Source organism: Lemur catta, chromosome 14, assembly GCF_020740605.2.
Source record: "Lemur catta isolate mLemCat1 chromosome 14, mLemCat1.pri, whole genome shotgun sequence".
Lineage (NCBI taxonomy): Eukaryota > Metazoa > Chordata > Mammalia > Primates > Lemuridae > Lemur > Lemur catta.
Window position 1 is genome coordinate 37,747,674 of NC_059141.1, and position 24,245 is coordinate 37,771,918.

The window sequence follows — 24,245 nt, forward strand, 5'->3', positions numbered from 1 at the left end:
ACATGTACTCACCATTAAATTGGTACTAATCGATCAACACTAATGTGCACATATGAAAAGTAACCTTCATAGGGTGTTGGCAGGTGGGAGGCTGAAGGAGGGGATGGGTAAGTTCATACCTAAAGGATGCAGTGCACACTGTCTGGGGGATGGGCACACTCCTAGCTCTAACTCAGGCAGTGCAAAGGCAATTTATGTAACCAAAGCATTTGTATTCCTGTGATACTCTGAAATTAAAAAAAAAAAAGAATGAAAGAAAAGCAACATAAATGATAAATATCTAGCTAAATAGAATATTCTTTCCTCTTGAGTTCTTAAAAAAAAGAAGCTATTAGAGGTTTTTATATCAGGATGATTTAATTTATAATTTATATTATTTTACTAGTACATAGACATAATGCACTAAAAATAAATTATTTAGTGACTCAACCAAACTAATAACAATCTAATACACTGTACTACTACCTTAAAAATACAGCTCTCTGTGGTGAGGGGCACTGACCCTAACCCAGAGAGATCTCTTGTCCTGAAAAGAGTTCTGCAGAAAAACACACTGTTAATAAACATTTATAAAATCAGGCTTTTAAAAAAGCTTTTTTATAATATCTCTCAGTCACAAAAATCTACTTGTTTTCATTTCTTCCCCTTCCTGTACCCTCTCCTGTACCTTAGGAGATCATAACACTATTCCTCTCAGAAAATACTAGGGAAGCTCTTGATCATTTCAGAAAGATTTTGAAGATCTGTATAAACAATACAGTACATGACAAGCCTCTGCAATGAGTTCTTCCAGTGAATTTTATCAGTGGGAAAAAAATACTTCATTATTTAAAGCTTTGTAAAATAAACACTCTAAATAGGTGCTCCCATCTCACTCTAGGTCCACAGTACAACTGTAAAACATGGTTTGCACATGTCTTCCGCTGAGTAGTTTTGTCAGCATGCTTTGGCACTAGTAGCATTTGAGGGGGTCCAACAGGCTTTCATCATTTTGTACTCTGTCATTTTCAGTCTCATCTGGCAGTGTTTGTGCTGAAACAATGTTCTCAAGAACTGTGCGGGTCTTCAGTGGATTTTGATGGTGTTCTCTTCACTATACAAGGGCCACATCCATGTTTTCCCCCATGATAATCCCTTCTCTGTTTTTAGCTCCCTTTGAGATGGCTGAGGGATACTGTCTTCAAGATTCCTAGAGGCCTTATGGTTTGATTGAGAGGTTTCATGAGGCACCATTTAATCTCTTGAAAGGGCCCTATGTGACTGAATACCATGACCTTTCAATCTTTCTGAGAGTTTAGCAAAAGGTTATATAGTTATACCCTTTTTCTCTATGCCTCATTTTTGGAAGGAATTTCACAATTTTAACAGATTTTGCCATGTGGACAGACTGAGAGTTTTCAAAACCATCCAGCCCTGGTTCCTTTTGATTTAATAGTTCTTCCCTCAATGAATCTCTCTCCTTTTCCATTTTATTATAAACAGTAAGAAGCAATCAGAGTGGTACTTGCAACACTTTGCATGGAAACCTCTAGCTATGTAACAAGTTCAGCACTTAGAAGTTCTACTGTCCATATAATTTAGGAGACAAATCTGCTAAGCTTTCTGCCACTACTTAACATGGACCTCCTTTTCTCCAGTTTCCAGAATATGCTGCTACCTTTCTTCTGAGCCTTCACCAGCAGAATCCTTCAAGTCCAATTTCTACCAACAGTCCATTCAAGGTAATTTTGGCTTCCTCTATCATGTTTTGCAAAATTATTTCAGCCTTGATGCTGCTCTCACATTTTTAAGTACCCACTTTCATTTATCACAATATGTATTAGTGTTATGTTGCTGCATAATAATTACCACAAAGTTAAAAGCCTAAAAAAATGCATTTATTATCTCACAATTTCTATGGGTTTAGAGTCTGAGCACAACTTAACTGGATCTTTTGTTTCAGGACCTCACAAGTCTGCAGTTGAGGAGTTAGCAGGGACTATAGTTTCATGTGAGATTACAGTTTCACGTGAGACTACAGGTTCTTTGACAAGCTCCCATGGTTGTTGACTGATTTGTCATCCTTGCAGTTGTAGAACTGAGGCCCTCAGCTTCCAAAGTCGACCTATAGTTCTTTGTTGTGTGGGCTTCACATAATATAATTGATTTCTTTGTCAAGCTAATAATGAGAGAAGACACCAAAGCTAGTATGCCAGAAGGATGGAGACTTATATAATATTATGTAGTCATGAAGGTGATTTCATCACTTTTTCCATACTCTTTTGGTAGGAACAAGTTACAGGTCTCACACACACTGTAAGGGAAAGGATTATACAAGGGCAGGAAAACAAGGTGGTGGACATTATAGGGGACACCTTAAATTCTGCGTATCACACAGCTTTAGGAGAGATAAAGTACTCTGTCTTCCAAAGCTTCCAAAATACATTTTGGTTTCTAATGGAGTCTGAACTAAGAGTAGTAATAAAGCTCTCAGCTGGAAGCTGTTCTATAAGTTGGAAATAATGTTTCCTTTTAATCTAAAGTCTTTAAGTCTCAAGAAATATCTATCAGAGTCCATTTTGTAGTAATTTAGTCAAATGCTCTAATTAGTCAAAATTGGTTAATTGTATTTTAAAAATTCATTTAACAATAAGCATCCAATATCTACTATATGAAAAATACTGTGTTGAGGCTAAGAGGTTAAAAATCCCTACATCACAGATCCTTATTTCAAGAAGTTGAGATTCAAATAGTAAAGAATTTGAATGCATATAAATAACTATCATATAAACAGATTAGTGTCATAAATATACTACAGTTGAAATGCTAGTGGAGTTCAGACAGAGAGGTGAGGTTATTTCTGGCTAGTGAATTTCATTAAAAAGATGGTATTCAAGCTGTACAATAAAGACTGAGTGAATGCTACCATGTGATAGCAAAGAAGGGAAATGCAGAGAGAGAGGACAAATAAACCAATTAGCAGAGTTGGGGAAGGACAGGTTTTATAGGGAGACCAGAAAGTACTTTAGTTTAACTAGAATTAGATTGTAAGAACAAGAATTGAAAGATATAATAAAGATGGGGATATATTTAAAAAGGCATTAATTTTCAGATTAAATTGCTCGGAAGGTACCTATACGAGAGAGGGATTCATTTGAGCTTTTGTTGTTAGTTTGTTCATTTTGTTTTTAGCATGTCTGACAAAATTAAATGTCTGCATTAAGGGAGATAAATCTGGCAGTGAGGTTCAGAACAGGTTGGAGGTTACAATGGGTGATAGAAAAACCTATTGACAACAACAACAAAAATTTTAATAGTTTATATGACAATTGGAGGACCTAAAATAAGAAAATAGCAGCAGGAATCACAACATGGAGAGTGATTTTAGCAATAGTAAGGAGGCCAAAATAAATAGTGTAAAGAAAGAGAAAGAAATTTAAGAAATATTTCAGTAAGTCAAACCTGTGAGACTGGGAGGTGGGTGATGATCTTGAAACCACCCTTTATAAAATTAATAAAGGACCACAAGGTGGGAATTGTGGTAGGGGCTTGAACTCTGAAAAGGTATAGGTTATATCTATCTATCTATCTATCTATCCATACAGATAACCAGCCATTGTTCCCTACCTTGCTTTATGGTCATAAGATTTGTAATTTCTTCATTGTTCCCATAGATAACATCACCGTTGTGATATCTAAAACTAGTCTTTGAGATATTTTCCAGACTCTGTATTCTGGTAGACCAACTGATGCCAACCAGAGCAGTGGCCATACTGAGGAACTGACTTAACAGGTCCTGTAACCCTCTACCTGGGAACTGACTTATACTCTTGAACTTTTGGTTTAACTTGTTTTGGAAGGCCTTTTGCTTGACTTGTTTGTCTGATTTCATTTAGAATAAACATATCATTAAAAATTAATGATCAAAAATGAATCCTTTAAATTTAAAAAAACTCCTAATTTTTTTAAAAAATAGATTTTAGAGATCTGTTATTCTAAATAATTGCCTTATTTGTATTTATGGAAAAGAAAGATCAAATAATTTCATGGCTAGACTTAAAAATTCTCTTGACAAAATTGAAGAGCAAACATCTCACCCAAAAGATAAAAATCCTTTGTATGCTGCCCTTGCAGGTATATCTGCCCCTGCAAGAACAGCAACAAATGCCAGCTCACTTTGTGGCATAGTAGTTAAAATTCTGTGTTTTCACTCTCACAGCCTGGGTTTGATTCCCACTCAGGGAATGAATCCCTTTTGGTTTAATGTTTGTGTGACTTTTATCATTTATTGATCCTTTCTTTTGTATAGACAGCCTTTAATTTACTGTTTTCTTCTACCTGTGGGAGACATACATGACTTTGAGACTTTTGCATGTAGATGATCAACTGAGAAGCTGAGATCCTAGAAAACATGACTGGACAAAAAATGTGGGTTATACTGACATTTGCAGTTGGCACACTAAGTTCTGATTGGCGGATTGGCAGGGCATCCCTTCCTCCCCCAGGTTTGGCAATTGCTCAGGGCAACTGCCTTTGTTTCCAGGAGAGCCACAGGTCCCTCACTATTTACCTAACATGTGTAAAATATATTTTAAAAGTTAGCTATTTTTTTTTTATTAAAAATGGTTAAAAGAAGGCATGGGAATCTGGTAGTTATTTTAAGAAAAGCAATTTTGCCTAATACAAAGATTTTAGAAATTATTTTAAATTAAATAAATAAATGATGAATAAACCAAAATAGATATAAAAGTGGGAAAAATGGTAAAAATTATAAAAGGTTTATAAAAATCTTACCTTATGGTCAAATTAATTAAAATTACATGGAGTAGTTTATAAGATTTTATTAAAATTAGCTTTATCATTAATAATGCACTAATGAAAAGGTAAAATTTGGTTTCCTCTTTTAAATAATATTCTTATGTAATATTAATAGAGATAAGAAAAGGTTTTTGTTCACTTTTTGAGTAAACTTAACAAAAAATGGGGGGAGAGAGACAGATTCCATTCATCTCCTTATTAGCTTGTCCTCTCATTTGTCTTTATTAGGCCTTATTGTTTGAGAAACTGAGTCTTCTCTCTATCAAAGAATAAAGGTTTTTGCTTTTTAAAATCTTAGAATTATCATTTTGGCTACATGAATAGCCATTATTTTATAATAACCTGTGATTCTGTTTTGTAATAATAAATGTTTTAAACTGTTGATATTTGATAAACTTTCAAAATCAAAATTCTAAATTGAGTCTTCTTGACCTCATACCATCTTTTTTAGGGCCACTGAATGCTCAAGAGAGACATGTTAGGCTTATTTGGTATGTTAAAACCGTACAGGAAGCATTGTGAAATATGAAATGGTTTTTAACTTTCTTTGGGTTATATAAACATGCTATTACTATATGTTCCAAAATTGGATGAGAATCCTAAAATCTGGCATGTCTTGGTGTATGTTATTAGTAATAATTATGGTTATTATGTTAAATTGTTCTATGCCATGGAAATAACTAAATTTCTTTTACAATTGTCTCTTTAACCATGTATCTTCTAAGATTTTTGTCATCCATAGACAATTACCGTTTTACTTTGATTCTTCTCAAAGAGTGTTTTTTTAATTGGCTACAGTCCAAAATTTGCTTCTTCAAGGAAAGCCATGGAAAGGAGTAACAAGTACTCTTGCATACACATTTCTGACAACTTTGGAGATTATATACCATTGGACTAAAATGAAAAAAAAAAAAACCAAAAAACTTGCAGAACTTTAATTAGAAACCAAAGGCATTCACAAGGACTGCTAACTCAACCTCAAATAGAATAAAAATTAATTACATGGACTGCACTAATTTATTATGACTTTTTTGTTTGAAACATTCCTGATTATTTTTGTGTTTTGTTTTCCAGAAATCAAAAATTTTTCCCTTCTTTTGAGCTATTTATAGCTTGCAACAAAGTATGTTTTTGTAAGCAATATTTGAAGCATCTGTATTTCTTTCTACTTGATTTCTCTAGAATTTGGAAACTATTTGTAAGTATTCTTATTTCTGGCAATATAGTTATTTGTGTAAGTTCAGTAAGAATCTGATTTCTTTTGTAACAGGACAGAATTAGAGACACTGGTTATTTTACCAAAGCTTTGACTGAAATGGCATATTTTCAGATATTCCCAGACTGCTTTGCAGAATTAAAGTTGACTTTATAGGGTCAATATAAAACCTTTGGAAAAACTGGGCTGGTACTTTAGCTGTAACATTTCCTGATCCTTAGTAAGTAAAGAATGTCACGTTCTGATGAGTCCAGGATCCCCAAGTTCCTTTGGGATCTCAAGAAGAAATTTACCCAAGTCATGCAGTTATCTATAGGCACAGCCAAATCCTTGGCTTGACTAGAGAGGCTTTCAAGTCCAACCTGAGATTCCTTATGAAGAAGTCCCAGCAAAGCCAATTTAAAAAAGAAAAAAAGAAAAGGTAAAAAGCCCATATGGCCAATAATTATTCTTACTGTACTTTATGCACAAAATCAAGGCAATTATGAGACTAAAATTTATTTTGCAAATAAATTGGTCCTACTATGATTTATCTTTCATAAAAATGGGAAACTGGAGAAAGAAAAAATTTCAGAAAAAACTGTGGTTCACCTGTTACTAGAGTTTAGCCTTGTCCATTGTTTTTAAATTTTTGTTATTTACCTACAATTTGGACTGAATCCTGAATTCATTCCTGTCTGCAAGTCTCCAAATAATGTTTCCAAATGTTTCTTCTGTTTTTCTGACTTGGACTCAATAAAGTCACCACTGTCTTTTCCTGAGACCCCACAAGCATAATTTGTGACATACAAACTCCAGGCAAGAAAAGCATGTCAGATTGACACTGCCTACTTCCACTGTTAGTGAAGATGTTTCAAGTTTAACACCTAGATATTTCAGCTGGATGCCCTCCAGACTATAAGGAAACTACTTTATAAACTGTTCCAAATATTGTTTTTCTTCTGTTTGAAAACTTGTCTGCAATGTCAGCTCCTGGAATGGGACACAGCTGTTTAAGCTGATATATTCACAAGACTAAGAGACTGACCAAAAAGATATGGGATGATATATTCAAATTTGCTCCTTTCCATTTATCCCAATTTGTTTTTTTCTCTATCTAACAACCTCTAACCCAAATTTCTCCAAAACTATCAGCTTGGTTTTTAATATGTGAAACCTTTTAGTTTCCAAAAGAAGACTGAAGGAAATTAAAAATACATTACCCCCCAAATATATTTCTTTGACATAATTTGGGATGGCTGCCACAGAAGTAATGCTGCAAACCCGTCCTTTGGTGGGTGGGGAGTGGAATTTACATCTGTAGAGAATCTCCATTAATACAGTCAGCTCTTTCCTTAACTGAGCTGGGAAAGATTAACTGTGAGAGTCTCCACCCTCTTCCCCATAAACTTAAGACAGGGTTAAGCAGAAGATATGAGGACACCTGGTAGCAAAGCTTTCTGGGAGTACTAGTCCTTACTTATGGAGTATATGCCAACAGAGACATAATTAGAAATCTGTCTGAGTCTCTAGGACTGATCAGAGAAGAAACTGCAAAGAGCCTTAGGACTCAACAAGATCCTTCGACTCACTAGTTCAGGTAGTCCTAGATGATTGGGCAGGGCTAGGTTTGCTGCTGATTCAACAAGGGGGAATCTGTGTGGTGTTAAATACTACCTACGTAGCTATATAAATACTTTAGGAAAAGTTAAGACTCAAATAGAAATAATTTCCCAGTAAGCTGTGTGGCTACAATAGGTCTCTACTACTGACCCCATGCCTGATAGGTTTCTGGGGTTATTCACTTAGATCTCCCAGGACTTCAGGTCAATTCTGCAGGGACTCCTGAAACTAGGACTCTTACTCCTTACTCTAGGTTCCATTATCTAACATGTAGTCTTTTGTTCACTTAAGTACTATACTAAGACTATAAATGAGAGTGCTAATGTTCTTGTCATGCAAAACTTAGGCCTACAACCAGGCACCAATGAATACTTGCAAACAACTGCAAAATGGTTTCATTACTCACTCATATCCCAGGCCCACCCCCAACTAAACCCCTTGTCAGCAGAAAGAGGCCAGAGTGGTTGGCTGCCCTTTTCCATCTTGTTAGCCCATATCTCAAGAATGAGGTGGGATGAAGTCCTGGGGGACTGAAATGACCATTTATAAAATTAATATAGGCCCCCAGGGAGGGAAGTGTGGCAGGGGCCTGAATTTGCAAAGGTATAGGCACAGTATATATATATATATATATATATATATATATATATATATATATATATACCCGGCCATTGTTCCCTAGCTTGCTTTATGGTCACAAGATTCATAGCTTTCTTAATTGTTCCCATAAATGACATCATCACTGTGAAACCTAAGACTGGTCTTTGAGATATTTTCCAGACTCTGCATTCCAGTGGACTGACTGAGGCCAACCAGACCAGTGGCCATACTTAGGAATTGATTTAACAGGTCCTGTAGCCTGGGAACTGACTCAGCACAAGAAGGCAATTTCTGCTTCCAAACCCTATAAGTTCATACGCAGTTAATCAACAGACTTAATTCCTTAGCCATTTGCCCACAAAACTATCTTTAAAAACCCTGGCCCAAAAATTTTCAGGGAGATGAGTTTGAGAAATTTCTCCCATCTCTTGCTTAGCACCCTGTGATATTAAACTTCTCTCCTGCAACCCCTGCTGCCTCAGTGTATTGGCTTCATCTTATGCAGTGGGCAATCAAACAGGTTGGGCAGTAATAATCTTATCTGAGATAGTGAATTCAGTATAATAAATTAAGTTCTATTTTAAATTATTTAAGTTCTATTTTAAATTATTTAAAGAGAGATGAGGGTATGTATTCCATATTGCACAGGTATACTTTGAGTTGCCTAACACACAGAGCACTGAGGACATGCCTAGGATATAGCAAGTGGTGAAGGTGGAATTCTCAGGCAAGGTTTATTGAGGATTTGAGTATTGTAAACAAGACAGTAATAAAATAAGAGAAGAAATCATACAAATATGAGACATAAGGAAAACAGCATTAAAAGCCAGCCAGGAAACAGAAATTGAACAACCATCTGAACACAGGTATTTGTACATAAAAGACAAAAGTTAAGGGTTTTGTTGTTGTTGTTGTTGGTTTCTGTTTTATTTTATAGCAAATTCTATTGATATACTGGAAGATTTCACAAAGTAATGAACCATGAGTGTACTTATATTCAAATATTTTCAAGTTATCTGCTTGTGAATATTTGAATGGCTCTAGAGATGTATGATTCTCTTATATCATAAATACATATATAAGAAAATGGTCTTTAAGTATATATAAATATATCTCTACATTATTTGCAAATTCTTGAGTATTCTAATAGTCTCTTCACTTTTCTAAATGCATAGTCATATCATCTACATCTAAAGATACATCTAATTCATCTACCCACAATATTTATATTTTGTTGCCATTGCATTAACTAGAACCTTCTAAACAATTTTGAATGGCAGTGAGGTTAGTGACCAACCAAGCCTTCTACTTTAAAGAGAATGGTCTAGCAAATGATCATTGAACATAAAGTTTGTGAAGGATTCTTTCTGTGAAAATCTTTGCCATATTCATTCAATTTTCCTCTAGATTTATTCTATTGAATTACATTAAATTCTATAAATATGAGCAATATTTTTTTGAATCTCTGAATATTATTGTGTAGAATAATATGGTGAGATGAATATTTGATGCATTTTGGTGTTCGTATTTTTCCCCTCATTCTTGACATTATCCATGAAATTTCCCCTATTTCAACAGAGCTAGGTTGTTCTCTGCTTATAGCTTCAAAGAACAGAGGAGACAGCAGAATGTAGAAATCAATAAAGTCAATGCCATGCTCAAGGGTTTTAAATGTCCAAGCCTCGAAGGACCCAGGGCATAAACAATAGATTTTGAGAAATAGATGAAGAGGCAAGCTACCACACTTCCATGTTAAATAAAAACTGTCAGGAATAAAGGAAGTCACAAACTTGGGAGGAAACACAGAATTGTGTTGTTCGTGTACCCTGACTTATCCCTATCCCTTGGCCAATTTGTACTATGTATGAAGAGGGAGAGGAGAACATTGGAAGTTCTGATCATTCCATAGCAGAGATCTGTCTGTGCCCGTACCTGAGAAAGTAGTGGGAGTCTGTATTTCCTCTTGGCCCAGGCTGCAGGCACAGCATGTTGGCAGTAGGTTAACATGGCAGGCAGTCTCTGAGATGGCCACCTGGTGTTAGGCCCTGGTATTATTCTATCCCCTTGAATGTGGGCTGGACCTAGTAACTTCCTTCTATCAAATAGGATATGGCAAAATGAATAGAATGCCATTTTTGATTCTATGGTTTTCATCCTTGCCAGCTTTCTCCTTTCTCTTTCCTGGAGCCCTCACTTTGGAGGAAGGACACTACCACATTGTGAGTAGTCCTATAGAGAAACTCACATGAAGAGGAACTGGTCTCTGACCAATAGCAAGTGAGGACCTGAGGTCTGCCGCATGAGATGGCTTGAGATAACCGCCTCCCTGAATTACACCTTGCTTGTACTCTTTTGAGACACCTAGAGCCAGAGAAACAGCTAGGCCTGGATTTCTGACCAAATGGTGATATATATATATATATATCACCATTTATGTATATGTAAATTATATATCATATATGTATATTATATATGTTATATATTACATATATGTCATTTTAATCCACTAAATTTTGAGGTTTTTTATTTGATTTTTGGGGTTTTTTTTTTTAAAAAGCAATACAAAACTCAGGAATACAGATAGCATTATGTGGGGTGTTTTTGCAGATAGATTTAAGACTGGCTCTCAACCCAATGCAGAGATGGTAGAATGATATCTTCTTTACCTGTGAATAGCCCTGAGGAAGTACAAGGTCTTTAAAAAGCTGCATAAGTTTCTTAAGACTCAGAGTGATGTGAGAACAATGAAATCAACCAAATATTTTCTGGACCCTTGAGAGAAGAGTGACATTTACTGAGAGGAAGCTGAAACTTCAGAGGCTGTACAGTAGGCAAAAATGGATTATTTACCAGTAAGTCATTTTGATTAAAAAAAAACTGAGTACAAGATGGTAAAACGCACATCTCCAAGGATCCAGCATATCTCAGAAAACAGATAGTACCCTTCCTTCATAAACAATATGACACATAGACTACTCATATACTCTACCCTCCACCTCCACAAACTTAGTGAGAATTGAAGTGACTCCAATTAAATTTCTACCAGTAAGTGGAATACAAATCTCAAAACATAGTTCAAGGTGATTTCAAAAAAAAACCAAATAAATAAATAAATGTAATAAGTTATGTTTCACACATACTAGAATTTTTTGACTAAGATTTTAACTATAATAATAAAACAATTTCTCCCAGAATTTGTAAGTATAATAAACTATATTGATAGTTCAATGATGTTGAATTATCTTTACATTCCTCAAATAAAGCTTAATTTGTCTTTGTCTACCTTTGAATAATTATCAGTTTGAATCCCAATAACAACACAAATTATAAAAATAATTATAATTTTAACAAGGAAAATACATAGCCTATGTCTTAGTCTGTTTTTAGTTGCTTATAATAGAACACTTGAAACTGGGTAATTTATATAGAAAAGGAATTGATTTCTTGAAGTTATAAAGGCTGAGAAGTCCAAGGTCAAGAAGCCACATCTGGTGAGGGCTTTCTTGCTGGTACAGACTCTGCAGAGTCCCAAGGTGGCACAAAGCATCATATGATAAGGGAATTAAGCACCCTAGCTCAGGTCTCTCTTTCTCTTCTTCTAAAGCCAATAATGCCACTCTTGTCATAACCCATTGATCTATTAACCCAATAATGCATAAATCCATGAATGGATTAATCCATTCACAAGAGTAGAGTCCTCATGACCCAATCACCTCTTTAAGGCCTCACTTCTCAATAGTACCACATTAGGGACTGAATTTCAACATGAGTTTTGGAGGGGACCAGTATGCAAGCCATAGCGGCCTCTATTTTAAAAAACCCTTTTTTTTTTTTTTTTAAGGAACAAAAGTCATTCTATGACAAAGATACCTGTACCCAAATGTTTATAGTAGCACAATTCACGATTGCAAAGATGTGGAAACAACCCAAATGCCCATCAATTCACGAATGGATTAGTAAATTGGGGTATATGTATACCATGAAGTATTACTCAGCTATAAGAAATAACGGTGAGATGACATCTCTTTGGTTCTCCTGGAGAGAGTTGGAACCCATTATATTAAGTGAAGTATCCAAAGAATGGAAAAACAAGCATCACATGTACTCACCAGAAAATTGGTTTCCCTGATCATCACCTAAATGCACATTGGGGAATGATACCAATTGGATATCAGACTGAGGCGGGGGTGGGGGGGGAGGGGATGGGTGTATGCCTACATGATGAGTGCATTGCGCACCATCTGGGGAATGGTCATGCTTGAAGGTGCTGACTCAGGGAGGTGAGGGGTGGGGGGAGGGGATGGAGGTATGACTACATGGTGAGTGCCAGGTGCACTGTCTGGAGAATGGACACGCTTGAGGCTCTGACTCAGGGGGATGGGTGGGACACGGGCAATGTATATAACCTGAGCTTTTGTACCCCCATGATGAGCCGAAATAAAAAAAAAAAGCCAATCTCTAAAGGTCACATATTGTATGATTTTACAGACACACAGACACACACAAAACAAAACAAAACAAAACAAAAAAACACCTTTTTTTTTTTTTTTAGAGATGGGGTCTTGCTATGTTGTCCAGGCTGGACTTGAACTTTGGACTAAAGCAATCATCCTATCTCAGCCTCCTGAGGAGGTGGGACTATAAATGCATGCCACCACATCCAGCAAAAAATAGTCATTTTTAATATAATTGTATTGGTATAATTTTAGATTCATTAGATATAATGCAATTATAATAAATAGAGATCCTCTGTACCCTTTTATGTAATTTCTTCTAAATATAACATCTTGTAAAAGTATAGTACAATATTACAACCAAGAGATTGACCTTGATACAATCCACCAACCTTATTCAGATTTCCAGTCTTTCTTTTACTCATGTGTACATGTATGTGTGTATTTAGCTATATAGACCTTTACTACATGTATACACAGATTAGCATACCCACAACTACAGTCAAAATACATTCCCACCAGCAATGAATGACACCGTTTCTCCACATCCTTGTCAGCTTAGTTGTCACCATTTTTTATTTTAGTCATTCTGATAAGCGTGCAGTGATGTCTCTTTGTGGTTTTATTTTTTATTTCCCTGATGGCTAATGATCCTAAATATGCTTTCATGTGCTGATTTTCCGTCTGCATATCTTCTTTAATGAGAGGTATGTTCATGTCTTTTGCTCATTTTCTAATGGGAATATGTGATTCTTTTACTATGAAGGTTTGAGAATTCTTTATATAGTCTAGCATATATTCGGAATATGACTAGTGAGTCATATGTTAGATATGTGATTTACAAATATTTCTCTAAGTCTATAGCTTTTCTTTTCATCCTCATCACATGGACTTTCCTGGTGTCCTTTCACCTGGGGCAGGAATGAGCTTACCTGGGCTGCCTTCTCTTTGGGGTAGAGAAGTGGAGGGTCTTGGTTGCCTTATTCTGTGGGGTGGGGGGACAGACACATTGCTTCTGTGTTTCTCCTCCAGCCCTTAGGTCTCAAACCAGTTTGCCTTCCTCTCAAAATCTCATCAAGTTCTCCGCTGATTTCCTCTTGGACTATCTTCAGTGTTTATAGTTGTACTTCATGAGGAGAAACAGAAAAACTCATCTATACCATCTTGTCTAGACTAGAACTATAAGCATTTTTTGAAGAACATAAAACATGAACTAAAAACCTAGATATACTATTGACAATATTGGATGAGTAGACTCACTATCAATTAGATTTCATACTTACCATATAAATATATACATTTTAATCAGATAATTTGAGAAATGTGATGAGGAAAGAGCAGTGGTAATTAAAAATAATTTAAATTTTACATAAAAAGTAAATTTTTAAGAGCAAGCAATAAAAAAGAAAAAAAAATGAGAGTGACTTAATTATTAGACACTAAAGCCTAATAAAAAACTATGAGAAGTATTTTTTAAGATTATTGTTGACAAAGGTTAGTGAAACAGAATGGAATTTCAGAAATAGAAAAAAACGTAACTGGGAACTTATGTGATGTAGAGGATATTTCAGTCAAATGAAAAAAAGATTGTTTCATAAATTATGTTGGTATATTAGCTATCTTTTAAAAAATAAACTTCAACCTTTATATAATGCCATATACAAAATGCATTTTACACATGGACAAAAATTCTTAATGAGGAAAATAAAACAACAAAAAATATTAGAAGAAACTTTTTGGAAAGACATAATTCCAAGAAACAAAGAAGAGAATAAAAGATGTATCTGATTATTTAATTACATATTGCAAACGATGCTTTAAACAATGTTCATAGATAATGATGGGTTGGGAAAAAATTCTTTTACATATGAGAGAAAAAGGTGTCACATAACAATTATTCAAAAAGCCTTTAGAAATTTTTTAAGAAAAAACCCGATTTTAAATGGCCAAAGAAACCTCAGTGGACAATGAATGTAAGATAAAATACAAATACCTAAAAACATAAACAGTATCTTATTTCACTAGTAAATATAAGATTAATGACATTAAAACTGAACAACAACAGCATCAGTAGCAACAACAACAATAATAAATTTCTACTCCTAGAAGTATTAGGAACTAGACCCTCTTATAGCATCTTTCCATGAAATCACACATATGCTGCTCAAAGTTCTAAAATACCAACATGTTATAAGAACATGAAAGGGTGGCAACAATAAATATTGAATGTCATGAGCAGAAAAATATGTGACATTGTATTGAAAGAGGAAACAAATTGGTGGGAGTAGAACTGGGAATGTTTTGGAGCACAAAAAATTTTTAAGAAAGCCTCTTTCTTAAACCAGCATTTTCCTGACCCTTTGCTAAAACCCCTCCTGAGGCAGGAAAGACATCATATGGAAATTATCTCTAAAGATTTGGCAGCCAAATAGGACCCACCGCCTTTGTTCTTAGTATCAGTTGTACAAGACTCTGGGGTCCATGGTTTTAGCAGAACTTTTTTCAGCAATCACAAAATTATAGACAAACTTCTGTTTTTTTAGCTGCTGAATTAGTTACATGCTAGACAATAATATATGCTACTTTTGTATTCAAGAAAAATAATGCTAATTGATATTCCCCCTCTTACATAATGTATAGGAATATATACAGTACAGGAATATTTATAGTACAGCTAACATTTATAGCAAATTTCACAAATTCTAAGTACCAGTCTAAGCATAAATTTACATGCATTTATTCATTTAATCCTCAACTATATGAGATGGTTATTCATTATTCTGTCCATTTTACAGATAATGGAAACTGAGGCCTAGAATGGTTAACTTTCCCAAACCTTAAATATTGGTGCCAGAACATAAAGGGATTTCAGAGAACCAAGAAACTATGCTAGTATTAATATTATTTTTCTGCTATATGGCTTAAAATTCATTTTATACTTGATGAAAATTTAAAAGTTAATGAGATATTCAGCACATGCTAGACATTTGATTTGTTAATATGTAAGAATGTAGATTGCCTTTATCATGTGCATATATAAACTTTTTTTGGCTTCATTACTTCAACTCACATATACTTTCAAAGTGACTTTTCCTGATGTTCGCTCTTTCTCTATGTTATTGGCTACAGAACAACTCAGACCAGAGTGGTTCCTAAACATTCCTTGGTAACAAACCCTTTTAAAAATATTCATAAAGTTATGGATAAAGTTTCAGATTATATTCTGGTCCCCTAATTCTGTCTCTGAGTTACAAAAATCTCTATTTTCTTTTATATTTTCTACACTGTATCAGTCAAATTAAGTAGCTCGAGTCACCAAACTTGTACCTTCCCCACGAAGCACCAGCTTGATGGTTAATGGCTAATCTGTCATCTCCCTGGTGTGGATAAAGTTATGAAAGTTCTAAATTCCTTATTGGATTGTCTTAACTGATGTTCTTCACTGATCTTGGCCATCAAAAGTTGAGAGTAATTGTTTCATTAAATGATAGGATTATTCCCTTTATTTTATAGGCTTTAAAATGTTTGTCTCACACCATATTAATATGAATAAGTGACGATAATTATAATGTTAAAATTACTACTTAAATAGTGTCATGCAGAAACCCTTTCAGTACTGTCTTCAAGCAAAAAGTGACTTCTCCTACCAGAAAGGTTTGTGGGCAGGATTGTCATGGCCCCTGTGTGCAGAGGATGCTAGTCAGGGCAAAGAAAACCCAAATGCTAGTAGAAAGGAGAGAGGGTGCAGGGGCAAAGAGCAGAAGCTTCATGCAGATGATCTTGAGATCAGCAGGGAGGTAATCTGCCAGTATTTTGAAAAATCTATTGAAAGGAAGGAAATTCTTCCTCAGAAATAAATTTTAAAAGACACTGTACTAAAACCCTTATTTTTGTTTTCTGAAGTATGACAAATTATAAAGATCTATAAAAACCCAGCCAAATTTTGCAACGCAACAGTTACATTCTGCCTCTAATAAGAACCTAGAGAAAAGAAGCAGATATCTAAAATGGTATTGAACACAACAATGCAGGGTACACAACAGAAAGGTGATGAATTTAGCTCAGATCAGAACTGTTTCTTCAGTCACATATGTTAAGGGTTATCATGGAACCTCCGTGAGGAGAAACTGGATTGATGCCAAAATTCACTACATATTTTTGATGGGTAAGTAAAAAAAATAGATCGTGGTTTTAATCATATGTAATTATCACCATGCTCTCTATAAATTATTTTCATATATTTTTAAAATCTAAAATTAAGGAATTCATTCAAATACTGCCAGGGGTCGAAGACTGTGTTGTATGTAGATAACATGGTCTAGTGTCCAAATATGGCAACATTAGATAAGCAACCCTCTTTGTGGAATGTCTCTCAACCATGGTTTGTTTTATTTTAAAGACTGTCTGGGCTGTTCATTACATTTTCTACTGGGTAGATATTTCCCATTTTTCATACTAAGTTTATACTATACAAAATTGCCAAATATTAAGGCACACAAAAAACCATTCTCACTTTTTCTGAATATATATTATGTGGAAACACATATATGAACATACATATATAATAATAAAGTGTTTGTCCTCAACTTACAAAATTGTACACTAATTTCTTCTACCAGTTAAAAGGATATTATTATTTACTATGATTAAGCCAAACAGTACTCAAACCTGTATCACCAAACACTTTTTTTGGAATTAGAATCCAATGTTAAACAGAGCAGAAAACAATCAAAAATTAATAATAACAAAAACAAGCCAGGAAAACTGTCCCACAAAGTGTGTGGATGTTTCTAAAGGATCTAAACATAACTATTTTTACCTTCTTAGAGAAATCGTCTTATACAAAGCCAAAGTGAGTTTAATGGTCCTATATTTACAATAATGTTCCTCAGCATTTATTTATATTTTCTAAAAAATTACTCCTCTCTCTCTCTCTCAAAAAAAAGAAAATCTCCATTGTATTTGCAGCATGGCATATTATACCTTCACTTGATGTGTTTAATAGCTGCATGATTTTAAGTCTTTGTATCAACTAGGTCCTAACAGTGGAAAATCCAATCAAGTTTAAGTAAAGTAATCAAGTTCTATTGCTGTTGTGGTTTCAGCACATTCCCAGCTGCAAAATTATTCCAATTGACTCTAATATGCACAAGGAAAACACATCCCATTTTGTACCAATGCATCAGTGGTTAATCAAAAGCAAGGGTACCATTTTGTACACCTTTTAAAAATTCAAAATTCAATTTATAGTTATTTTTTGGTTAAGCTTTTTATTAATGCAGACATCACGATAACATCAGTTAGTTAACATCACTTTTCCCAATATCCGACTCTTAGTTCCTTTGGGCTTTATTCTTTTAGATAAAAAATAAAAATGTCCCCTTTTGCACAATGCATGATCAGTCCACTCTGGATTACATATTTACAAGCAGATGAGTTAAATACTCCAACTCTCACATTCTGAGATTGAGAATTTGCTGTTTCTGTTGCTTTATAAATGTGTTCTTTGAAGATTGACAGTATTGTGAATAAGAATTTAAACAGCCTAACAATAATAAGAATGATTATAATTACATTAAGAATGACATATATAATACTTAATACATATATAATATTTATTACATGCCAGGTATTGTTATAAGCACTTTGCTAATTTAATTCATTACTAATTTAATTCTCACAATTCTACAACATAAATAACTGTAGTATTGCTAATTCACAGATGAGAAAACTGAGGCACAGAGAGTCAAAATAACTGATCCCAAAACAAACAGGCTCATAAGAAGCAGAACCAGGAATTAAATATAGGCAATCTAATCCTCTTGCAATGCAACATATATTTGTTCAGCTTCTTTCTTCCAATGAAAGTTGATTTCATATTACTCTGCTAATAGAATGCTGATAATTATAGTTTGAGCCATTACATTCCTAAGAACTTTTCAAGAAAAAATAATAAAAAGAAATAGGCTAGCAAATTTCCTTTGATATCAAGTGTGAAATCCATCCTAATTCAAGAGATTTTAAAATATTGTTAAAAAGTGAGCAGATATAAAAGAGGCAAGTCATTTTTATGTATCATGTCACAGAAATGTACTCAGATTCGGATATAATAGCCTTTGGCAGAGGTGGGGGCTGGGGGGATGGTGAGGCAAACAAGATATCCATTCAAATTTATCCAATCCACAAACATTTTGTCATTACGTAAATAACTACAAACAATACAACAGGTAGCTGTGGCTCCCTGCTGGAGCATACAGCATAGATGAGACAGGCTGTGGGTTCTAGGTCATTTCCAGGACTTGGCTCTGATGCCAGCCTGTTCTCTCCCACTACATTAAGTACACCATAGGTGAGTGGGTATGACAATAGTATTGGGATAACTTTAATTCTATTTAAACTAAGCATTAAATATCTATAGGCTATTTTGTTTTGTTCTCCATGAGATCTTTTTATTTTTTTTGAAAATAAAATTAAACCAATATTTTTTCCGTGAATTCTGTAGGCCTTCTAAAATACCACCCCAGAGAACAAAGTTTTTGCTGAGAAATCCTAACTTCTGGATCTAAGCCTCTGTGAGGGCACATACTTTGTTTGGAAAATTGGTTCCTAGGGAATATGCAGTGGACATCTGTTGATGTATTCTACTTAACGTCTATTTTTTTCCTTCTTCTCTTAGGAGCAACTCCCATATCAACTCTTTCCGCAAAACACACACACTTTTCTTTAGGGGAGCTGCTTCTCCCTATTACTTTCCATATCATTCTAGTAGAGCTTTTAATCACAGTATCATACTCATAGGCCATAGTGAATGGGCCCAAGGATTGGGCTTATGACATAAGCCAGGCTGTTCTCTCTCAAATTGACATATACTGAATTGGAAAAAGAAGAGTTTCTTCTTCTTCTAATCTGTAGGAATGCAAAGGTGGAGGTGACCATAGCCATTTTCTTCCCTCCTACCACTTCATATAGAATTAAGGAACCTACATAAGAGAGTTATGGAGACAGAGAAAAAGAGCACATTTTTTCCCTCAATCCTGGTTCTTCTGAGTTATATGAATTAATAAATTATTTTTTTGTCTCATTTGGGTTCCTGCCACTTTAAAGTAAAAAAAGAAAAATGAGAATGGGGAGATCTGAATTCCAATGACAAGTTTTTGTAACTTTCCTAGATAATAATGGCATTTTAATGACTTTTTACAATAGTTTCCTAACATACAGTCACAACAATAATAACATTCGAGAAATATATTAGATCCAAATTTAAAACTGTAACAAAATTAAACCCATGAATTAACTCTGAACATAACAAAATAGAAGAGTTAACCACCATTCTTCTTTATCTGCACAATTTCATGAATTTCATTTCCACAAAGCCAACGCTCTATGAATCCTAGGGAATCACAGATAGCTTCTACCACTCTAAAAACACTGGAATAAAATTGGGTAAAATTTTAACAGAGAGATCTTAACCTCTGTTTGCATCATTACTCAAGAAGTGCATATTTGAGTAGAGCATCTTAATGTATGCTCAAAGATGTGGAGTTAAAAGGGATCAAGGGATTTTGGAGCCATTATAGCTGGAAACCCTTTGAATAAGACATCTAGACTTAATCAGACATGCCTGCCAAAAGTCCCCTGAGAAGAATCTTACAAGTCTGTGCAACTCAGGTCCCACTCTAGACCTTCCCAATCTTTAGGGATTGCATCTAGGAATGTGTACTTTAATAACATTCTCGCTGTAATTCTGATGTTCACCTCTGATTAAGAACATCTTCCAAATATAAAATAAATTTCTCTGTTCATGTGCCTCGGTAAACAATCTATGCTCTGAGACTAGGAATCCTTTGCAATCAACAATGGGTAAGAGGGATCTGGCACAAGGAGGCACTCAATAAATTTTCATGTCATAAATAAGTTAACTTGATTTGAGTTCTTCATTAATTTCTCTAGCAGAAAAGAAAATATCTAAATTCCTAAAGTCATGATATTTTTTTCTCTGTAAAATAAAAAAACTGCTCCTAAGATACTATGTCTTTTTTCCCAAGCACTCGTTATATTAAGAAAACATGCTAAAGTCTAAGAATAGACATACACCATTCAACACACCTGTGCTATTTGCCTACCATGGGTGATAGGCATGAAGAAACTGGTGGAGCGGGGCACAGGGTGAGACAAGGATGAGTAATCTTGCATTTATTGTCATTGCTAGTGTCTTATGTGAGCAAATCTGGCCTGACCAGAAAAGGAGTATTTCTTAACCAAAGCCTTAGTCTTTAGAAGGCAGAGAGTGATGATGGAATCATGTCAAAAAAAGGCAAAGTGTACCTAAAATTTGAGAAGCAAGTGCTACATATTTAGAATAAGTGGGACCAGAAAGGCACAGCCATAAATCTGAAAACACATGGGAACACCAATTTTTTAAAAAATATAACTATTAATATGTTGAAGGTTAATTTGTTTCATTTGTGGGAAAAAAATAAAACTCTTCTAATTACACAAACTCTACAAGTACATTTTTTTAACTTGAGCACAAAAGTAGAATAGTAAGTAGCTGGGTGTTTTGTTTCCCAGCATCCATTTCTCCTTTACCAGTCTCCTTTTCTTTTAGAAAAGTGATATTTGGCATATCACTTTATCTCTCACTCTGTGTGTCTTTGTGTTAGAGATAACATCACTTTACTGTTCCAAAGATGAACACATGATGATAAGCCTGGAAAACTGGAATGATCTACTCTTGAGCACAAGGACTAGTTTTCAAATGAGCATGTGGCTCAAATCATCTCAGTAAGAATCAGCCCCATCCTTTGCTAGTACTGTTGGTAAAAAGACATTTACATTATTCACTGGTCTAAGTTTGGAGCTGCTTATGATCTGTTTGTCACCACAGTGAAGTCTGCTTAAAAAGAATGAAGGCCATACAGAGAAAAGTATAAGCAACTAATAGAGAGGAGAGAGGAGAGAGACAGAGAGACAGAGAGAGATGGGGCTGAGGGTGACCATGTGCTAATGACATTGTTTGAGGCTCTGTTCTAAAGGTGCCTCACTGGATCTCTTTCTTTAAATTCCTCAATTATGTAATAAATTACATTCTTTTGATGGTTTAAGTGAAGTTAAGCCAAGATTTTGTGATTTGCAACAATAAAAATCCCACCTAAAACAGATGGGCCAGTAGCTTTAAGATTAAGAGCAAGACAAGCATGAACTGGGTTTGAGGGGCAGACTGGATCTAAGAGGGGCTCAGGGTGTCTCAGTCTCTATCTCCTTGGGTTGTGAAATCATGGAAATATTCACAAATTCTTAAAGAAAGAAAACATGAATGTGTGCACACACACAGAGTAATGCTTAAATGTTCATTATAGAAAGACAAGTATTCCACCTAATCAGAGATGAATCAAGATACTAATCAATCAAATGTCTTGTGGGGAATGGTATGGGGGAACTTTGTGGTCTAAGCTTGGTTTACCAGAGGTACCAAGGAAGGATTACTTCATCATTCAATTTGAGAAAATTTTGAGAGCCAAAGAGAACACTAGTAATAATGACATGAGGACAACAAGCATAAATCAGAACTATCCCAGGGAAATCAAGACACATTTATTATACATAAAAGGAGTAAAATTGCAGAGTGGAAAAAAACAACCATTTTTTTTAGTCCACAAGTGATAAGTTAAAATCTTTTCTCTGTCTTTAATGATATTTGGCATATCACTTTACCACTCAGAATTTGTTGTTTTTTCATTTTTAAAAATGGGTTGAATCTTTTATCCCAATGGTTGTTTTGAAACTCATGGTATAATGGGCAAAGATACAGCTAAAAACTACCAAGTCTTCATTTTTGTTTTATTGAAATTCAATTTTCATGGAAGAACCAGAAAGAGCTTTGTGCTGCAGTGAGACAGAAAAGGTCAAAAAGATGAAAAGTTAGCAGGCACATCTGTGTACACCTAGCATTGAGTTTACTTATTGCCTGGGGGTGGGTTGGGGGGCGGGGGCGGGGGGCGGGGTGTCACCTGAGGACTTTCTTGAAGGCTGAGGGCACCACCTGGAGGTAACATAGGTGTATTATCTTGTATTGGAACAGCTGCTGAGTCTTTGTTATAAGAACAATTTTGTCAGCGTTCCCATAAAGCGAATTGATAAGCGGGGATCTGGCAACCTGCCCAGCTTATTACCCAGAGTAAACTCTGGCCCTACTCTGATCCATTTAAATATTATTTCACCTTCTAAAAAATTCTTGCACATAAATCTTCAAGGATTTTTACTTCTACTTAACTTATTAGAAACAGCCTGGTGTGGACAGGGATTCAACAATCTTAAACATTAGTACCAGGTCAATGACCATGAAGCTGTGTGATCTTGAGTAAATCCCCTTATTTCTGAAATGTTTTTCCCTAAATTGAGGGACCAGTATGTTGTAGCAGAGCTGTGAAAGCAATTACTCAGCAGTCAAATATGAATTCAAAATGTGCAACCACCATAAACCCGTGGAAAATTATCTATTCCACTAAATCTTTGTTTTCTAATTTGCAAGATGAGAAGAACATTAGTAACTATCTCAAAAAATTAATGGGATAGTAACATGAGATGCTGCCCTTAATACACTTACCATAGCACCTGGTATATGCTAAGAGCCCAGAGCTTTTTTTTTTTTTTTTAACCCCTCCAAAGGACAATATTGTAATGTTAAATCTAGTTGTAAAAGTAAGTAACTTTAAAGCTAAAACAAGTGGGCTTTCTAATTTATAGAGAGATTGTATTTTCCAAAGATTGCTACGTGAGTATATGCCCTTTCCTACATGTTCATGAAATACATTAATATGCCTCCATTGGTAGCTAAGGGTCTACGTTTTCTCTCTTTTGTAACTGTGTAGAACAATATAGCACAGAAGAACTACATGACTTCCTGGGCTAGGCCTGAAAAGGCAATATACCTTCCTTGTGGCTCTCTCAGAACAAGCTCCATGGGGAGCCCTGAGCCTACTTGTAAAAAGTCTGGCTCCTTGAATCTTCCATGCTGGAGATACCATAGGGAGAAACCACATAAAGATAGAGCTGTCCAAGGAGCCCCAGTTGTTCCAGTCTCCAGCTATTGAGTCGTCCCAGCATCAACTGTCAGGCATGTTGTGAGTGAGCTTTCAAGTGACCTGAGCCTCTGCTTTTGAATCACTCATGTGACACTCTGTGAAACAGAGACAGGTGGTACCCATCAAGGACTTCCCAAATTGTAGATTCATTAGAAAATTTAATTATTGGTATTTTAAGCAACTATTATTTCAAGTGGTTTATTATGAAGCCATAGTAACTGGAATATCTAGTGTTTAAAATGCATTGTTTATAGGGCCATTGACCTAACAGGGAAACAAATTCTCTCTCTTAAACTTAGAATTCTAACTCATTTTTCTTCACTTGTTGCTTTACTAAGTATTATAGGTGTGCAGGTAGACTCTATGACTCTACACCCCTCTGGACAAACATCCAGTTTTAGAGGAACCCCAGTTAAGCATATGAACTCAATAAAACATCCAAAGAGTTGTCTGCCTGCTTCTAAATCTTCTCTGTGTCATTATTCCATGCAG

The 24,245-nt window shown here is 35.1% G+C and overlaps 1 long non-coding RNA gene across 1 annotated transcript in view; it reads left to right on the forward strand.

Annotated features, from left to right (window-relative positions):
* Positions 1-24,245, forward strand: part of LOC123650199 — a 99,428-nt gene that overhangs the window by 72,167 nt on the left and 3,016 nt on the right. Inside the window, exon 3 of the long non-coding RNA XR_006739294.1 lies at positions 1,638-1,721. This is a non-coding gene — a long non-coding RNA (uncharacterized LOC123650199). The remainder of the gene's footprint in view (positions 1-1,637; positions 1,722-24,245) is intronic.